This window comes from Pelmatolapia mariae, linkage group LG23 (assembly GCF_036321145.2).
Source record: "Pelmatolapia mariae isolate MD_Pm_ZW linkage group LG23, Pm_UMD_F_2, whole genome shotgun sequence".
NCBI lineage: Eukaryota > Metazoa > Chordata > Actinopteri > Cichliformes > Cichlidae > Pelmatolapia > Pelmatolapia mariae.
This window is the reverse complement of record NC_086246.1, coordinates 21,764,018-21,783,221: the sequence shown is the minus strand read 5'-3', so window position 1 is coordinate 21,783,221 and position 19,204 is coordinate 21,764,018. Positions and strand designations below refer to the sequence as shown.

Here is a 19,204-nt window from a genome sequence, read left to right as displayed (position 1 = left end):
CAAATGGCAAAATGAAAAGTCGAACAACAATGCTGTTTTTTTAGAGTCTTAGCTTACATGTGTGTTTATTTCATATTTTCAGTTGTTACCCTCCACGGCTAAACAAAGCACTTTAAATCGCTTTCAGTAATGTACTGATGAACACAACAATGGGCATAAGGGGCTTCTTTCAAAGAAAAAACTCAGGTAGATGTTATTTTATATATTATGCTTTGTATGTTGTTCAGTATATTTCTATGCAAAACAAGAGGAATTTCAATACACAGCAGTATATTCAGAGTTGAAACCAGATATTTACATACACTTTAGGGAAAAAACTTTTTACTGTTAAACATGAATTTAGAGTAAACTTGTTTTGTTTTAGACAAATAAATATTGAAATATCTTTTGAATTAGTTAAATGTCAGAATAAAGAGAGACAGAGCTGTCTATTTTTTAATCACTTTCATCAAATTTAGGAGTATATATACACTAAGCTTATTGTTAATTAATAAGAAAACTCCAGACGATTCCATTCTGAGCTGAAGAAGCTTCTGATAGGTTAGTAGAGTCCATTCGAGTAAATTAGTGGCACACCTGTGGATGCATATAAGGCAAAACAAAGAGCCTGTTTCTTTGACATGGGAAAATCAAGAGATATCAACCAAAACACCTGGAAAAGAATTGTGGACCTCCGTAAGTGTGGCTCAATTTTAATTGCTATTTGGGTGCCATTTCCAGTTAAGAAATACAGACAGTTTCTCTCTTTACGCTTAAATTTAACAAATATGTTTTTTATATTTATCAATCTAAAAAGAATATAAACATTTAGTCTGATTTGATGTTACAATTAAAAAAGTGTTTGTGTTTTTATCTGAAGAGCAATGTTCCCTCTAAGCTGCGCACGTGCGCAATTGCGCACTGCTGGCACGGTCTCTGCGCACAGAAAATCTGTGTTGCGCACAAAAAAAAAATCCAACCTGAATTGAAATTAAAATGAATACTTTAACAATTCTGTTTTGCAGTGTTAGCCAGTGAGTGACTGGCTGCTCCCATATGCGATTAGAACGATGCCACCTTATCCCATAGTCCAGCCAATAATGCCATTCACATTCATATATATGCAGCTAATCAACGTCGTTGACAGGCTATGACAGCGTCCTTATGTGCCGACACCGGTGTTTTAGCTAGCAAAGCGGCGTGGCTGATGTGGAGTGAAGCCACGTTAATGACAACGTGTACAACCATTGGAGATGTGAGCAGGACAGACGGAACAATTGACGGAAAAAGTGTGGACTTTATAGGCCACGTAAAACCAGAGTTATGATAAAAATATATGCAATGTTTGGTTTTCTTCCTGAATACTATCGTTGTTTATATTTACTGCGGTAATAAACGGTAAAAACGGCGTTTTATAAGAAAAACGGCTCGAACGCACTCTCCACCTGTGAGCAAAAACAAACCCCACCCCCCTCTTCCTTTCCTATTCGTCTAAAAAAGTACCATGTCGACCAATCAAAAAATGATATGGCAACGTGGCATCTAGTTGTTAAGAAACGGGGGGAAGTTTTAGGAGTGACGGCCGTGTTTTGAGATGTGAGAGATTTGAGACGTTTAGCGCAAATCTTGTGTAGTTAGTGTGTAGTGTAGTCAATAGTTTTATTGTGTGTGTCAGAACAATGAGGCGACTGCTGAATGTTACAGGAGTGATACATCTCCTGTCAGGCCTGCAGGTATCAGACTGTTGTTCTCATTTATCTCATAGTGGACAGAAATTATTTTTTTTGGAGTGGCACAAATAATTTGTGTGGCATCAGATTTGATGCAGAACAGCTGATTGTTCTGTAAATAATTTGAAATGTTTATTTAAAAATGCCTTGGCTGCATTTAAAAAAAAATAGCTGCAAAAAACTTTGTTGTTTGCCAAACTCAGTTACTTTTTTGAAGAAGTAACTATATAATTAATTGCCCAAATTGGTCATTATATACTGTATTTGGCAGACAGAGAGTTACAGACTCTCTTCCAGACCACAGACTCATAATACAAGTCAGAGCTTTATAAAAAAAAAATTTAAAAAAAAAGAAAGTTGTGTTTTCGAAATTGGAGTTCAAGTTATTTTTACTTCCAATAGTGTTAACATACTACACAGGTCAATGACTAGATTTTTTAAATTTTCATTGTAAGTGGGCTAAAGCAGTTAATTAAAAGTAGTCTAACATAAATGTAAATGCTGTAATTTGATTATTTTAATAAACCATATAACTTGGATGGATTAGATGCCGGTGTGACCACAGTGCACACGTTTGATGTCGCTCACAGTGGTTCAAGGGATCGCTCAGGGAGTTTGTGTGTTCGCTTAGACACGTGAAAAATTAGAGGGAACATTGCTGAAGAGTATGTAAATATCTGGTTTCAACTGTATATTTGATGATGTTGGTGTTTGGCTTGATTGTCAGCACAAAGAGGGAGAGAGAGGAACAGAGAGGGAGATGGAGAGGAGAATGAGGACAGAACAGAGATGGAACAAGAGCAGGTGAGACACACACGTTAGTCAAACAGTTGTTTGTCAAAACTCATCAGAACATGTATCTAGTACCTAGTGTATCTTTTAAGATACCATTTGTTACTTTTCAAGTTCTATGTTTATTAAGTTATGCAGGCTTGTTTGCACAACAAGGCTAAATAATTATATAAACTTTTCTGAATCTAAATAGTGTACTTTGGTAGAATTAAAAAACAGGTCTGTGATGATTTTTAGTGCTACTATCATCTAGTTTTGATTTTGGTTCTCTCTTGGTTAAGTCCTAAGTAGTCCTGATTTTGAACTGTTGTAGTCCTGTTTTAATTCCGGATCAGTTCTGGGTCTGGTTGAATTGGGGTTTAATCCTCGTGTCTTGATACAGCCCTGATTTTGTTCTGCCTTGCTGCTTAATTAAAAAACTAGTTTAAGGTGTCCTGCATATGTGATATATATATATTTTTCCTATATGAAGTCATTCTTTTTTGAACAAAATTCAAAATCCCCCCATCCCACATGCATACTACCCTTTAGGGCTAAGCCCCGGGTGTATAAAATATCTGGCTTCACCTCTGGAGTCAACAGTATCCATGACACACAACGTAACGTTCGATAATGTGTCATGCGCAAAAGCATCAGCTCTAAGAGCCGTGCTTAGAGAGTGCTTTGTAGTGAATCAGAAGAGTTGACTCCCATTGAGCGAGAGCCGGCTCCTCACTTAATTTCCTTTCACTGCTCAGCTCTCACACAGTGGCTCAGCTATGCTCCAATCCCTCCATATTGTGGCCAATCACATGCGAGGATATAGGATAATATCATTATGTGAAAAACAGAGAGGGTGAGAGACGCGACAGTCAAGTGGAGCGTGCATCTGTCCTCTCAGTAAGTGAGTGAGACAGTAGACAGCGGTGAGGAGGGCTGTGCGAGTGCATCGCAAAAACACATAAATATGCCTGACACCCGTAAACGAAGCAGCATCTGGCTGCAGTTTAAATACTTTTTTGTCTCGGTCTTGGTCTCGGTCTTGGTCTCGTCTCGACTTTGTCTCGGTTTTGGTCTTGGTCTTGGTCTCGATACCCCCTGGTCTTGGTATTGTCTTGGCCTTGGTTTAGGCGGCCTTGACTATAAGTCTAGCCGTAGGTAAGGGTATGAATGTAGATCTACCGGTAAATCGACAGCTTTGCTTTCATGCACAGCTGTATATGTAACTGATCATTTTTTCTAATTTGCATTCTTTTATATATTTTTTATATATGCAGTTTCTGCATCTCTAATTGAATAAATGCAGAATTTTACAGCTGGTCTCCATCTGGTGGTGTTGATGGTGGTGACATATTGCACTGGAAGCGTACTGTACATAGAAGAATCAGTGAAAACATGGCACTTCTGGATGATTTTAAACCAATACTCTTAACACATATAATCTGCTCCTGACCGCGTTATGTAATCACCAATGTAATCACCAAGTTACCATGGTGATTTCGTCAGGTTAAAAGACAGCCACCTATGTGACAGAGAAAGCTCAGTAACCTCCTTTTGTATGACAGTCTTACTATTATTCGCCATGATGCTGTGCGCATATCATTTAGGTATCATTGTCTCGGTTAAAACACAAGCACTCATAACATTACTAGTGATTTAAAACTCCACAGGTTTCATTTATGTCAGGATGTAGCATAACACATTTTGGAAAAAGAGGTCTTTTTCAAAAATTATTTGTATTTCTTTTCTAATCTATTCAGCCACCGATGCCTTTTATGTTCTCTTTGAAGTTTGTTGCGAAAAGTTCTCACTGCTAAGAAGGTGTCGTGGTTTTGGATTGTTAAATTTAGATTCAGTTTTTGCTCCTGTGAAGTCCCCTTTGCCCAGCCCTCAGAAATATCACCTGCGTTTCACCTGCTACAGGGGTTCCTAACCAGCTAATCACTCCTGCAACACTTGCCATCAAGCATTCCAATCATTTCAAGTGTTCCTAGTACTCCACATGATTCCCATTGACCTCCCTAGGCATGTTTTTTGTATGATCTCGGATATTGCTTTTTCTTTTTATTGCCCCTAAAGGGCTTTGCTCGCTTTCACTGACTGCTTTTTCGTGCTTGAGCGCGTGTCCGTGTTAAAGGTTGATTTAGGAATTTTTTGTTTGCCTCCTGGTTCTCCATGTTGGTCTACTTCCTCTGTGAAGTGATACAGAAAGACCTTGAAGCATGAACAATTAGTAAGTTATTGGGCTAGGCAATGTGCCAAAAGTTTTGTATCTGACTAAACAAGTTTTTAGGGAAATTAATGCAGAACATTAAGTAGTTCCAGGTTCTAAATATTCATAATATCTACAATACATCTGCCAGAAAAAAAAAGCTAAACCCTGCAGTTGTACTCCGGTGAAGGTTTGCATAGTCTGAAGGGTCTCCGAGCTGGCAATACCTTAGATCTGTATTTGCTGTTACATGATCTATTGATTATCTTTAGTGTCAAGGCTATTGGTCAAACAAGCAGTTTTAAAGCAGTCCAATCAGGCTTACGGAAATTACAGTTTAACAGGCCTGAAGATTTATTGATTCATTGAAAAAAAGAAACCTACAGAATGACCCAGAAGACGACCTCAGCATCCTCTGTGGCGTCTTACCGCTACTTCATTATAGCGAAGGAGAGGAGGTGTGTTTGCAGATTTATTAATGTGTCCACCTGTCATCCACGTGGTGACACAATACGGTCCATCCCATGTTCATTTCCTTGTTCAGTCATGTAAGGAAGATGTAAACAGCAAACGCGGCCGGTGTGGAAGATCAATGGGGAGGGTGTGAGTGTCGACGAGATGAGACGTGTTAATGAGTTCCCCGCTCGTCCGCTGCGATCACTTTGCAGTTGCGTCGTCTTGACGTCGATCGTTTCCGTTGTTTAAATTCCTGCTGGGGGTCGTTATCGTTCTCATCATGCAAATCATAATGGGAAGAAAACTGCAGGCATTCTGTAAACTATATAAAATCTATAACCGCAATATAACATTATATGTAAGTATAAACATCCTAATTAATGCTGGCTTTATGTGGCAGCAAGACAGTGACTGTGTGTGGGTATGTGTGCGTCCTTCAGGCACTCAAATTTGGTCGTACAGTATTTTGGTGTGTGTTAAAGGCGCAAGTCTGATGGCTCTATCTGAGACTGTGTGCGAGTGTGTGTGTGTGTTGGGTTTGCACGTGTGTGTACAAATGCTCGTGCGTGCACATAGACCTATGTGAACAAGTGATTTATGGGCTGTTTTTAATCAGGCGGTAGAAAATGTTATTAGACAGCCTTCTCGCGCTCCCTCCGCCTGCAAATGAGCCGGCCCCCACTGCACCCTGGGATAGTCTCCTGTAATTAGTTCTGGGAACTCACCTGTTACTGAGGGAGATGGTGGAAGAGAAGGTGGGGGGTGGGGGAAATAAGCGAGGGACATGAAGAGAGGATGGAGTGAGAGGGTAACAAGCAGACAGATAAACAAACAGAGAGGATTGAGACTGGGGGAGGAGGTGAGGGAGTTCAGGTTTGGGGTGGAGTTCGGGGGGGGAGTGAAGAAAAAGCACCAGAGAGAGGGAGAGAATGGGTGCAAGGATGAGGAGAGACACAGGGAAAAGAAACTGACCTCGGCACCCCTGCAGCTCTTGGTTTGCTAGGCTTCTAACAAGCTTGCCAGTGTCTACCTGACTTTTCCAGCATATATTAGAGCCAAATGAGGCTGGGAGAAAAACACACATCTCTTTCTCTCTACAGTCTTTCTATCTTTTTGAATTGAAGACTGTGGGATAAAGACCCATTATTAGTAATTCACTCATAACAGGAGAACGTTGTTTTCTTTCAGTAATCAGATATTGCAAGAAAAAAAAATGACCAGCAATTGTTTTCGAAGCACTTTGAGGCTAATTGTTCTGCTCTGAAAAACCCGCAACAATGATTAAATTAGAAGTTAAATTGGCCAAAATTCTAAAGTCCATAAGTGGTTTGTGAGGCAGATAAATTTCTTTTTTTTGTGTGTGTATTGTTCTATTGTTTGTTTTGATTTCAAGGGGTAACACTTTTTGCCCATATTAGTGCTGAATACTAATCAATAGCTACTTGCTGGGGAAAAACCTGACACGTTCATTTTCCACCCTTTCAATAGAATATGAAATATTGATTGTAGTTTTTTGCAGATGTAAATGTGTTTTACTACAGAATGTTTGAAAAGCGATGCTTTCAAACAAAAGTTGCTAATTTAAAGCAGACACTGATCAATAATTTTATATTAAAAATTGATCAAATATCTAGGTAAGGAGAGTGTCAAAATTTAACAAATATTTGGTTTTGTTGAATGTTTTTGCGTCTTTCAGCTCTTGTTTCTGTTTCAAAAACACAACTGTTTAATTTTTGACAGTTCTGTTATCTGCCCTCTTTTGGACAGGTGTAGGCACCTGTATACAGCTGTGATAAACTCAGTGGCAGCTGATCAAACAAAATGCTCAACTAGCTGGTAAATAGTGTCGTTTCCCATCAGGCAGGTGTTTCCCTCAGGAGTCAGTGAATACCAAAAGAAGAGTAAATATTTGAGAGGTGGTGAGAAACACCACTTCAAACAATCATTACTATTCAAGTTAAATAGCTATACTTACTCGTCACTTCATTAGGTATGCCTTGCTAGTAATAGGTTGGACCCCTTTAACCTTGGTAATGCCTTCTTCTTCATGGCACAGACTCAAGGTGCTGGAGACATTCCTCAGACATTTTGGCCTGCAGAGTTTTAGGTTGAGTATCCATAGTCAAAATCTGCTTTTCCACCACAATCTGCTGACTCTCAAGACAATTTGAGTACAGTGGATGTAACACCCTGTTTAAGAAACCAGGTTGAGATGATTTAAGCTTTGCGACATGGTACAGAAGACCACACCATCTGAAGATGTAGTAGCAGAAGCAGAAGACCACACCACCTTACCGAGATGCTTACCCAGATGATGTGGTCTTATGCTGCTGAAGATGATGAGATGCTCTTCTGCATACCTTGGTTTTAACATGTAGTTGTTTGAATTCCTGTTGCCTGTTGCTGTTGCTGTCTTGACCATGTCTACATGTATAAATGCAATGTGTGATTGGCTGAATATTTATGTCTGTTAACGAGCAGTCGAACAGCTATACTTAATGAAGTTAGCTTCCCTGGCTAACTGTTAGTACAACTAACAGTACAACTTTACAAAGATAGTACAACTTTATAAAGTAATGTTTGTTGAGTTCCAGCTGGTAAAATAAACCTCAAATTTGTAGGCTTTTTGGGCATGACTGCCTGATAATGGTCCTATCTGTATTGCACCATAAGTTGCAAATTATTAACCCTTTATTGACCGGCCCTTCAAATTTACCTGTAAAATGGGCCCGCCGGTGGGTCAATAAAGGGTTAAGGACAGTGCTATACTAACAAGTCCAAAACCAAGCTTGCTGATCTGTTGTATGCTAGAGTGCCAAGTAGCGCACAATGTTGTCTTACAAAGTAGATATGGGTGTTTTTAGATACTGTAGGAGTTTCACTTGCTATTCAGCTGCTTTGAAATATATTTTTCTCTTTACTAGACGTAAACTCACCACCTAAAATCATCATGTGACCCGCCTGTTCTATGGCGCATCATCGAGCCCTGATGAATTGATTGTAGCTGGTCACAGGCTCTCCTCTGAGCATTGCCTTGACAGCCCATCAGAACCACAGGCTGTCAGGCCCAGCCAAACACCCATATAAACACTTAGACAAAAATATAAAAACAAGAATAGGCAGCACAGATGTATACAGTTCAGATCTGCACATATGGAGACACAGATACTGTATGAACACACACGTGCGCGAGCACACACACACATTGCACATCACCAACGCTCCTGACAGGCCAGTAAAAACATAATGAAATATTCAGTAAGTCTCACTGTGGTTTGGGTTCTACCTGTCTCAGCTCTTCTTGTTGCTTTGTGTGAGTTTGTTTGCATGCGAGAGGAAGAGATGATGTCTGTTTGCATGTTGGCATCAGCCTCGTTCAGACTTTTTCTCTTCACAGATAAATTCAGCATACACGTGTGTATGTAATGCACGTGCTGCACGGCAAAGTGCGTCTGTGCTCGTATATGTTTGGTGTATCTCTCAATTCTTGCTGTCACGGTTGTGCGTAATTGGGTCTGAGCCAGCCAAACCTTTTGTCTGAGTGTTGCCTTGTGCTTACATCAACTATGTTGTTCTTGTAAATAACATACCCAAGCAGACAAACTTGGAGCCAGACTTTTCAGCCTCTCTGTTTCCAGCCCCTGAAGCACATACTGCGCATATTTTTTCTTCACCTTTGAAATCAAAAGGCTGTTAATGGATGTTTCTAGCCAAATAATAAAGAATTAGTTTAACTGCAAGCTTTTCCTCAGTTTTTCATCAAATTTGGTTTATTTGTTTATTTAAAAGGTACACTGCTCATTAATCAACATTAAAAAACTGAATTAACTGAATAGGTTATTTTTCATTATTTCTCTGTGGCCTGTTCTTAAAATGGCATCCTGTTGCATCAAACAGCAGCCAGATCCATTCATGAGCAAATATGTTTCTTTACAGCTTGTGAATGATTTGGTATTTCAAACATTTTCTTCAAGAATAGGAAAAATAATTTCATTATCTGACATAAACGGCTGCAACGCAAAGAAGACTTTGTATTTTAAAGTCTTCTTTTTTCTCTTCTTTTAGCTGCTCCATCTCACCCTACCCCTAGCATCCTCCTCTGTCACACCAACCCTCAGCATGTTCTCCTTCTCTACATCCATGAACCTCCTCCGAGACTCCTGTTTTCCTCCTTCCTGTCAGCTTTATCTTCAGCATCCTTTGTCCAATATATCCACTATCCCTCCTCTGCACACGTCCAAACCGCCTCTGCCTTGTCTCTCTAACTTTGTCTCCAAACCGCTCAACCTGAGCTGTCCCTCTGATGGACTCATTTCTAATCTTGTCCATCCTGGTGACTCCCATTGAAAATGGTGCCTCCTCCACCTTGGCCTGTACTTTTGTCACTGCCACAGCCCCCAAACCCGTCAAAGCAGGTCTCACTACCTTTTTTGTCCGCTGTCCATTGCTTTGAATTGTTGTTAATCCCATCTACCTTCACTACCTCCGCTCCTCACACCTTCCCACCTGTCTCCCTCTCATTCACAAACATGTATTCTGTTTTGTTTCTACTGACATTCATTCATGTTCATTCATGCATACCTCCACCTCTCCAGGCTCTCTTCCACCTGATTCCTACTTACACTACAAGTCGCAATATTGTCTGACTCCTGCCTGGCCTCATTTGTTAGCCTGTACATCACCCAGAACAAGGAGGGACTCGGAGTAGATTCCTGACCCTCTGTCACTCCTACTGCACACCTCGCCACTGTCTCACTGTCCTCATATATGTCTGCACCACGCTCACATACCTTGCACCAGAGAGAGGACTTCCTCATGCAGTACCAAAGTTCTTTTCTTGGCACCCTATCATGTGTTTTCTCTAGATTAACAAAGACAACTCATTCTGACCTTCTCTATTCTTCTCCATCAAGACTCTCAAAGCTATACTGCTGCTCACTGACTGTCACCTCTCTTCTTACCCATTTCTTCCTTACTAATCTTCTGCACTTTTTGATTCACTAACTGTCCTCCATCCTTCCTCATCTTTCTAATTTTCTTCATTCATCAGCTTCTTAAAGTACTCATTCCATCTTCTAAACACTCTCTCTTCACTCATTAGTGCATGTGCATCTCATCTCCATGTTTTCCAGTTTAATTTCTGCCCATCCAATCAATACAAGAGTGTACCTATATGAAAGCAGATGAGATCAGCCACCAGCAGAAGTCATCGATGGCCTGGGAATGTCTTGATGAAGAGCTCTTCACATATAGCAGAAAAAATACTGTACTGGAGAATAAAGATTCAAAAGTCTTCCTGCGATTTAGACCAGAAGATTGTCCTTTTTATTGCAGTTTTAACTTTTGGCAGATTTAAGGTGTTATCTGGTCGTCCTCATTGCTGTTGGAAAAATTACACCTCTCTAACTCTCGACTGCCTTTGTAGAAGGTCTTTTGCACAGTAATATCCACATGATTACTCCCTTGCAGTTCTGTTTCCTCCCACTTGACTTTAAAACTTCCTTTCTCTATCTGACTCAGACGACTGCCACTGGAGACGGCGTCTGGTGATTAACAGACCATATCACCATTGTAGCATCTCTATGCAAATAAGGGAGCTACTTCACTGGTGTTGAGAAGAGCGAATACAGAGGGCACTTGTTAAGTGGCTGCCATAATAATCCTTATTAGAGCAAAATGGACAATTTATTTATAGGAAAGGAATACATCAGCATATTGTAACTAAACAATTGAAGTCAGTAATGCACCTTAAATGATTTATGCCTTGAAAAGAAAGAAAAGAAAGAGGGCCTTTGATAATGCAAGTCTAAACAAGTTTCACACTTGGCACATATTAAACTTTTTGATGTGTTTCTTTGCAGTCAAAGGGCCGTGTAATATTACTATAGTGAGAGACACTTCCAACAAAAGGTGATATTTCTATCTGCAGATTCACAACAGTGACAATAAACATGGCACTGATTAAGTCAGACACAGCAAGAAAGGGGGTCGAGGTGGGTTGCAGAGACATCAACAACAGTAGGCAGGCTAGAGTAGCCTAAATAGAGCACTCACAATCATTCCTCAATTTCACAATTGGATGCATAAAAGAGTAGCATGAAGGCTATTGGTGGAGTTTATTTGGCAATTAGCAAAATGCTTTCATATTTAATAGAAAAACGTTACTTACTGAAAGTCTGATAGATTGCTTAGAGTATAGAGTAAACTTTGACAGTGACGGATGGGAAAAGCACTTGCTAGCTAGCATTGCTGTCCAAAGGAAAATTAGCAGTTTAATCGCCTCCTGATTAACTGGTCTCATGGTGTTTGCGTGTGTGCAGACACAGTCTAACAGACATCCCAATTCTGGTTGTTTCTTTGCTTTCATCATCAAGTCTCCATTCACTTGGTCCCCACCAGAAAATAGTTTGCATTAAAATCACATTTCTGTGGAATCTATACAAAAGTCTGAAAAGTGCATATAAACCTCATCAGACCAGCAGCAAAATTGATTTTTCTTCTACCTTGTAACCTCTCAGCTGCTTGGCTGCTGATCCATTTGCATGAGCCATTTGCATTTAATCTGCAACTGTCTTAGAAGACAAGAAAAAATAAGGACTAGTGATGCAATAAATTTGAATCTGACGACTCAAAAAACAGAATTAAATCTTTTCCTCAGACATTTGAGGCAGTCTGTTTACAATCCCACCCCTAGAACAGCATGGCTTGGAAAAAAAAACCCAGAAGATTGACACCTATGGGAGCAGAAGAGATTTTTCACTCTGTCAAACTCAACTCCTGGCATTTTTCTTCATTGCGTATGAAAACATCTTTATTAAATATATTTCAAATCTCGCTTAGAGGCAATAATTATGGAATTGCACATGTGTAAAAGATATGTGTAGAATCTAAACATAGACCACGCCAACATATAGCCATAGCTTGTGTTGCCTGTGCGCCTTTGAAAGGATCAACCTCCCCTAGGAGCTGATTGAGAAAGCATATACTGTTTTAAAAAAAACCCATATGTGGCAGCCTCCCATCTCCTGCTGTGCTTTGAAAGTCTGTTCCCATTCACCAAGACATATCATCCGGCACAGCACTGCAAGAAAAAAAAAATCAAAGTATATGCTTTCCACAGTCCTTAGCAGTAAGTAAATAACAGAGAGCAACTTCTATTGATGAGTGTACTTTGCTGTAGAGTAAATATGCAATACCTGAAATAATGCATAGTGTTTGTGTTGGAGGTCTGGCGATGCTTGTTATTCCTCACTGATGGACTTTGTAAAAGGCTTTTCAAGTATGTTTTGAAGCAATGTTGATGTCCAAGCACTCAAAAAGTAAACTGTTGGATTTTTGAAATTACTTTTTTGAGGCAGATTATAAATAGCAGGCAAGTAAAAGGTATAAACAGCTGCAAAGCTAATATATTTACAGCTATGAAAGTGTGAGTAAAAGATTAAAGGACTAAAGGTATTCATCCAGAGTTATATTTAGTTAATAGTTATAGTTACTACGGTATTCTACGGTGGCTCTGTTTTGGTTGTAGGTATGAATGTGAGTATAGATGGTTATTTGGACCTGTGTTAGCACTACTACAGACTAGTAACATGTCCAGGGTGCGCCCCGTATCAGCTGGGATGGGCTCCAGCGCCACCATTGTCCTGAACTGGAGAAGTTGAAGAGAATAGACGGAATAATGGAGAAGGTGGACTGGCCAGAACTGTGTGCCTGAGACAACCACATTAACGATATTCACTCCTTCTGACGTCATATGGAGCCGAGAATAGAAAACCTGAAGCAAAGCAGTTTGAACTCCAAGCGTTACTCTCATAAGGAATATGTGTCCATACCCTGACTACATTATTTGAAACTTTGGTCATGATTTATATGAGGATCCACCACGATATGCTCGAGTGGTCTTCAAGGATATTACAGGTGCTTTTTTTTTACTTATGTGACTTTTTGAAAATGTTGAATTTTTATGTTGCAAATCAAGGTCAATGAAGTTATCAAATCTGGTTTAGGGTAAATATAAATATATAAAATATATTTATGATTCAGCCCGTTCTCACTCCCGAGGCGTAACATCCCGACGTTTTGTCACGTCCCGCGGTGTTCCTGAGGAACCCGAAAGGTGACCGTCCGCGTTCTTATGGTACGCGCCGGGTTATGGATGAAATCCAGTGGAATGACGGTCCCGCGGTAATAGACGTTCCAGCCCTGTATTCCAGCCCTAAATCTAAACTTATCCCTAGCCCTAACCATAACCATATTCCTAAGGTTAACCAGCACTTTAATGATATGAAATACTGTTTTCCCAAGCAATTTTAAGAAAAAGAGCAAACATGTGTAGATTGAGTCCAAACGGTTCTCATATTTCCTCATTTTTTCCGATGTCGTCATTTAGGAACGTGTTGGGTGCCCGAAAACGTAATATGTTGACAATTTGTCACCTAGCGTAAAATGTTACGCTTTGGGAGTGAGAACGTGTTTTTATGATATATTGTGCTATCTCTAAATGTACCCTGAATATGGCTTACTACATGCCTCTGGTATATGTTTAAAAATGGCTTGCTGTCACTTGTGCTAGTTTTAGGTGAACAGGGCATATCATCAGATATGGTCCCACCAACTTCCATTCCACTATTTCACTCATTTCTAGAAATCCTGGGTAAGGGGGACCAAATTTGCCAAATTATGCAGGAATACAGACGTTTTAAAAGCTATGGGCTGATCAGTCAGATGCAATTATATCACTGTCTGTCACGTAGCCTGATCTTTGGTTATTGGCATGGGGTAAGCTGTTATCACCAGTGAAGTTACCATGTATGTAAAAAAGTAAAGTTTCCCCAAAGTAATGTGGGTGTGGCTAGTGAAATAAAACTGAGCTTTCCAAACTAGCTAATAGTCACATGCAATCCCCTTTTTTCTTAATAAACGATTTAAAATATCGATTTTGTTTTACTATTTCTTAATGATCTGACACATTAAAGTAAAATTAGAAATCAGGAACAGAGCACTGTATGTATGCGCGTGTATAAGCTTGAACTTTTTCGTTATTTTCTTCCGAATTTCACTGCCAGGCGTTTAGCTCTTAACTTGGACTATGAAAGAAACAGGGGTTCTCTAATCTCTTATAACTTGCATGGTTTGCTTTGGTTCGAGGATTACGTGGGCCTCCATAAACCAAGAAAACATTTGACTCCATTTCAAAACCCAGTTCATATTTATATAAAAAAAATGTTAAGAAGAAAAACAACACCTTGTTATAAACGGGACCGATTTTCTTAATTCCTTAAAAGTTGCCATTTTTGAATACACCGTGCATTATCACTTTTACCTTTTCGCTAATGCTCACCTGGAGCATAGCACTGGATAGCACGGTGCCAGGGTGGAGGAGCAACACATCCGTGGAATGGGATTACACTTATCTGCTATTAGAAAAGCACCTGGAATCATCCCTGCGACTGTAAAAATAGCTCAGTAATCATGCAAGTGGTTGACAAAAATAATTACTGCTGGATTAGAGATTGTCAGATCATAGAGGGGGGGATTCTGGCATTACATGAAGTGACAGTGTAGACCGTTTGTGGATTATACAGAATGGCTTATAGTGTTCAATTAACATGAACAGAAATGTAGCCCAGGTGCAAACAATGGGGAGTGGTAGACCTTCCATTCTGACCTAATATTTCATTACATTCATCTAATTAATTATGCAAATTGAAGTAATTTGTTATCCTTATGTTTGCACATGAAGCACTGTTTCATCACTGTTTGTTTTGGTTTCATATGTAACAGATGGGTTGCATGCCTGTATCTGCAGTGCATTCAGCACCCATTAGTAGTTATGAAGCAATGTTCGAGACCCTCTCCTCGAAGACAGAGTGATGGCCGAACACGGTCCCTCCATCCCAAACACATGTCGAGTAGTGTTCATTAGTCCCACCATTCGGAGAGGTTCATAAATCACAGCCATCTGGAACGCTCTCGCTGCTGCAAAGCAGCACGCTCCGTGCACCCCACACCTCCCCGTCCTGTGTGCCGCTGGCAAACGGCCAATCAGATAGCAGATCCCAGAGTACCACGTCATGGCTGGGCCAGGCTGGAAGCAACACGGCAGACAACCTTTATTAAAACTTTCGTTTTGTTATAAACGGAGACTCTAGAGTGCCTCACTCCAGCTAATGGAAAAGCTGATTTAGAAGAAAGAGTGTCACACTCGAATGCAGACGCTGAATTTTAAACACAAACAAAAGCTAATGTGATTTTTCAGACACTAATAAGGTTTTACTCCATAGTGCAACAAACATGGGATTGGGGTCAAACTCTCTTTTGGACTTACATTATTTGTCACTGAATTGCATATGAAGTAATTGTGCTCGTTTTCAATCAGCAGACATTTTTGAAGAAATGATTCACTCACGCTCGTTATATACCTTCAAAAAGAATTTATTTCTTGGGTGACAAAATTCAAAGTCATGTTCTGTTGCAAGAATGCCGGTGAAAATAGAGCGAAGCTTCTGTCTCAGCTGAAGAGGACCTTGAGGGAGAATTTATTTGTCAAGGCTGCGGGTGACATAACTACATCACAAGTGTAATTTTTCAAGTGTTGCCACTAAGAGGAATTGATTTGACAGGCTACCTATGTGATATGCATAACTTGAAGTTTAGAATGAACCTGAGAACAACCACCAATAAAAATGTGAAGCTGTTATTTTCTAATGCCTGTAACCTGGCTGTTACTTTTTTGATCTTAACTCAAGATCCGGCAAAGCAGTTGCCAAAGCTAAGCAACATGTTTGCAGACATGTATTCCAGAGAGAGACCTAAATAGATTTCACGTGGAACTCCTTTTGAATTGGATGGCAGCATTATGTCTCAAAAACATTGACACAGGGCCATGTTTACCACTGTGTAACGTCTTCTTTTATCAGCAGTGCCATAGATGGCTGGAAACTGAGGACTTCTGGGAGAACACAGTTGGACTACACTTGTCTGATAGAGGATTTTAGGTGCTCAGCAGTCCTGGGTCAGTTCTGGATCATGTTCACAAATGACTTTTTCCCTGCCTGAGCCTATTGAGTCTTTTACATGACAGGAATGATCTACGTTTTTAATGCAGTGCCACCTGATGGCCTAAAGACCACAGTCATCCAACACTGACATTTGCCCCTTGCATAGAAAGATTTCTCCACATTCTCAGGCTCGTTTGCTGATATTGAGGAACATTTTTCTGAAATTGTTCCAAAATCTGTAGACAGTCTTTTTTTGCAGATTGGTGAACCTCTGCCTCTCTAAGATGCTCTTTTGATGTCATGTTACAGACCTGCTGCCAACTATGCTCCTTCAGCTGTTTCTTTTAGCACCACTTACTTTTCCAGCCTTTTGTTGCCCTCCTCCCAACTTTTTTCAAGGCGTCTTGCTTCCATAAATTTTAAAACATACAGCAATTTTATATGTTTTTTCTTTTGTGGGTGAAATATGGGTTTATAGGATTAAAATTCTTGCAATCTTATTTGACTTATAATTCAATAAGGAAAGATTATTTGGAAGAATTGACCATAACAGAAACTGATGCTTGTGTTGGTGAAGATGAAGATGGAGCTCTGACTGATATGAGGTGGAGACAGGGAGGAGGTGAGTTCCATGAACACGAGTTTGAAGTGGAAAATGACAAAGATTTAAACCTCTCAGATTCAAGGCTGACTGGCTCAAAGATGACAGGGAAGAAGATGATTGGACTAGAACAATGTTGCATGGAGTTTGACAGTGTGGGAAAGCAGTAGTAATGCAAAGAATAGATTAGCAGCCAAACACCAAGGAAAGCAGGCAGATGAGTAATTACTGATCTTCATTATTGAACATCTGCATAAGCTTCATTTTACACATTGTACTGAGCTGTGGAATAGAGGTTGCAGCATAAGAAGGAGGAGCCGGGGTGGAAATGGGTCTCAAAGTGGCTTGCAGAGTTAGGTGTAACTGTGGCCAGGATGAAACAGTGACACACCAGAGGGTGCATGCTGAACCATCTAGTGAATAAGGCTTTAACACACAATATAATATTTTCATGAAGTAAAATTACAGGACCTGGACAGCGTAGCAGCACCGGTGGTCTAGTAATGGCTCAAGAAATGGGAAAATATGATGGTAATTTGCTCTTAGATGGCATTAAAAAAAGTTGGATTTAGAAATGTCTGTGGGCGTTCTGATTTATGTGCTCATGCGCACAGATGTGTGTGTGTGTGTGTGTGTCTGAGTGTATGTGAATGCATGCATATTCAGGTCAACACCTGTAGCTCCTGCTGAGCATGAAATGGCTTATTTGCTTGCACAGATTCAGTTCTGGTGTTTATAATAAAAATGTGCTTTGCATGTTTTTGGAGTCAAGCTTATCACTTCGCAAACAGAGGCCCGCGTGCACACACACCCTCACAAAGAGCGATTAAACACACAAGTGGTGACTCCGCTTGATGCCATTTATCCCCGATGCATCTCGCTCTGCTGGCATTTGTTCTCGTGTTATTTGCTGATGCACAAGCCAAACAACAAAGAGGGAACCTAATGGGGTGAAGAAGAGCATGATTTCGTAACAGCTGATAGACACGCGACACCTAAAAGTCTTTTTATTTGATTTGATTTATGTCGCCCCTGCTCATTTGGATGCTGTTAAATTACAACAGCAGTAAGACACAAAGAGACATTTTCAGCCACAAGCAAAATTCTCGCCCTGCCACTGCTCCTTTCCTCCGCCTCCTCTCTGGGGAAATCACCAACAGGGGTGGGGAGGAGAGTGGCGAGATGTTGTTTTCTTTCTCCTCAAGTGGCGTGTTACCCCTGCTTTCTCCCCCTCTTCTGTCCACCTGTGCCCTCCTCAGCTCTTCTCGCAGCACAATAATAATCTGACCATCTGCCGTAATCAAACTTTCCCTCTTCGTCCCCTCTTGTTCATCACTCTTCACCACTTTTTTCTTCTATCCTTCATCTGACTTTGAACCGTCCTCTCTATCCAATTTCTTTGCTCTCCCACATCCTCTCCCTTTCTTTTGTTTCCCACCCCCCTCCCTCTTTTGTCTCTTCCTGGATCAGCCCTTGCTGTATTCCTCATTATGCCCCCGACCCTCGCGCCTCTATTTCCCCCTGGCTCCTATCTCCCTTCCACTCATGCTGCCCACAAGACTCCAACAGGCCGTTATTGATCGGCTTAATTGGAGGCGTTAGAATGCAATTCCACCTGTCTTCTCCGCTTCACAGCTCCGTGGGCTATTCAATAATGTTTAGATGCTCGCATGCAGATGTGTCTGTGAATGACAAAGAGGGAGGTGGAAGGGAGTGACGCCGCTAATGATGAGCTGCCGCTTTCATGCTCCCTCAGTCTTTCTTTGCCTCCTGTCAAAACTAAATCTCTCTTTCTCTTTTCCCCTCTGCTCCGCAGTCTTTTCTCCACCTTTGTCTTATTTACCCATCTGAGTCTGTGTATCTATCCCCGATCCTGCTTTTCTCTCTTTATTACCGTCTTTCTCTCGCTTCCTTTCTGTTACCTCCAAAATATTCCATGTCTCATTGTGGCTGAAAAGGGATATTTCGAACAGACGGGATCCCGTATTGATATTCAAATAATTCTCCTCGGGGAGATGACGGGAGGCCATTGTCTCTCATCCTTGATGTGAAAACTTTAATTCCTATTTTCTGCACATTTTGCATGCATGAAATAAATCCCAGACTAGCTGGGAAAATCTAGTTGCGGAGAAGTGTTTTCCTCTCCATCAGCAACTTTTTCTGCATGTACCCTCGAGCAAAATATTTAATCCCCAGTTTTAATCCCCAGTTTTGCTCAGCGCCCAACAGTACAAGGTTAACAGTATCTTGTGCCGCTCCCAGCTATGAAAGTGTGTTCTTTTTCTGTATCACCTGATTCATTCCTGACAGCACAGCATCTGGGAACTGACCACTAGAGCCACAATTAGAACAGTAAGTCATAGAGCTGCATAGATAAACACAGGTCTTAAAAAGGGGGGAAAAGTCATGTTTTTCCATATGAAAACACAAATCCTCCCTCAAGTTATGAAATTGT

The 19,204-nt window shown here is 40.5% G+C and overlaps 1 protein-coding gene across 3 annotated transcripts in view; it reads left to right on the top strand.

The window, feature by feature from the left end:
* Positions 1-19,204, top strand: part of LOC134620840 (neural cell adhesion molecule 2-like) — a 381,750-nt gene that overhangs the window by 22,417 nt on the left and 340,129 nt on the right. The window lies entirely within an intron of this gene.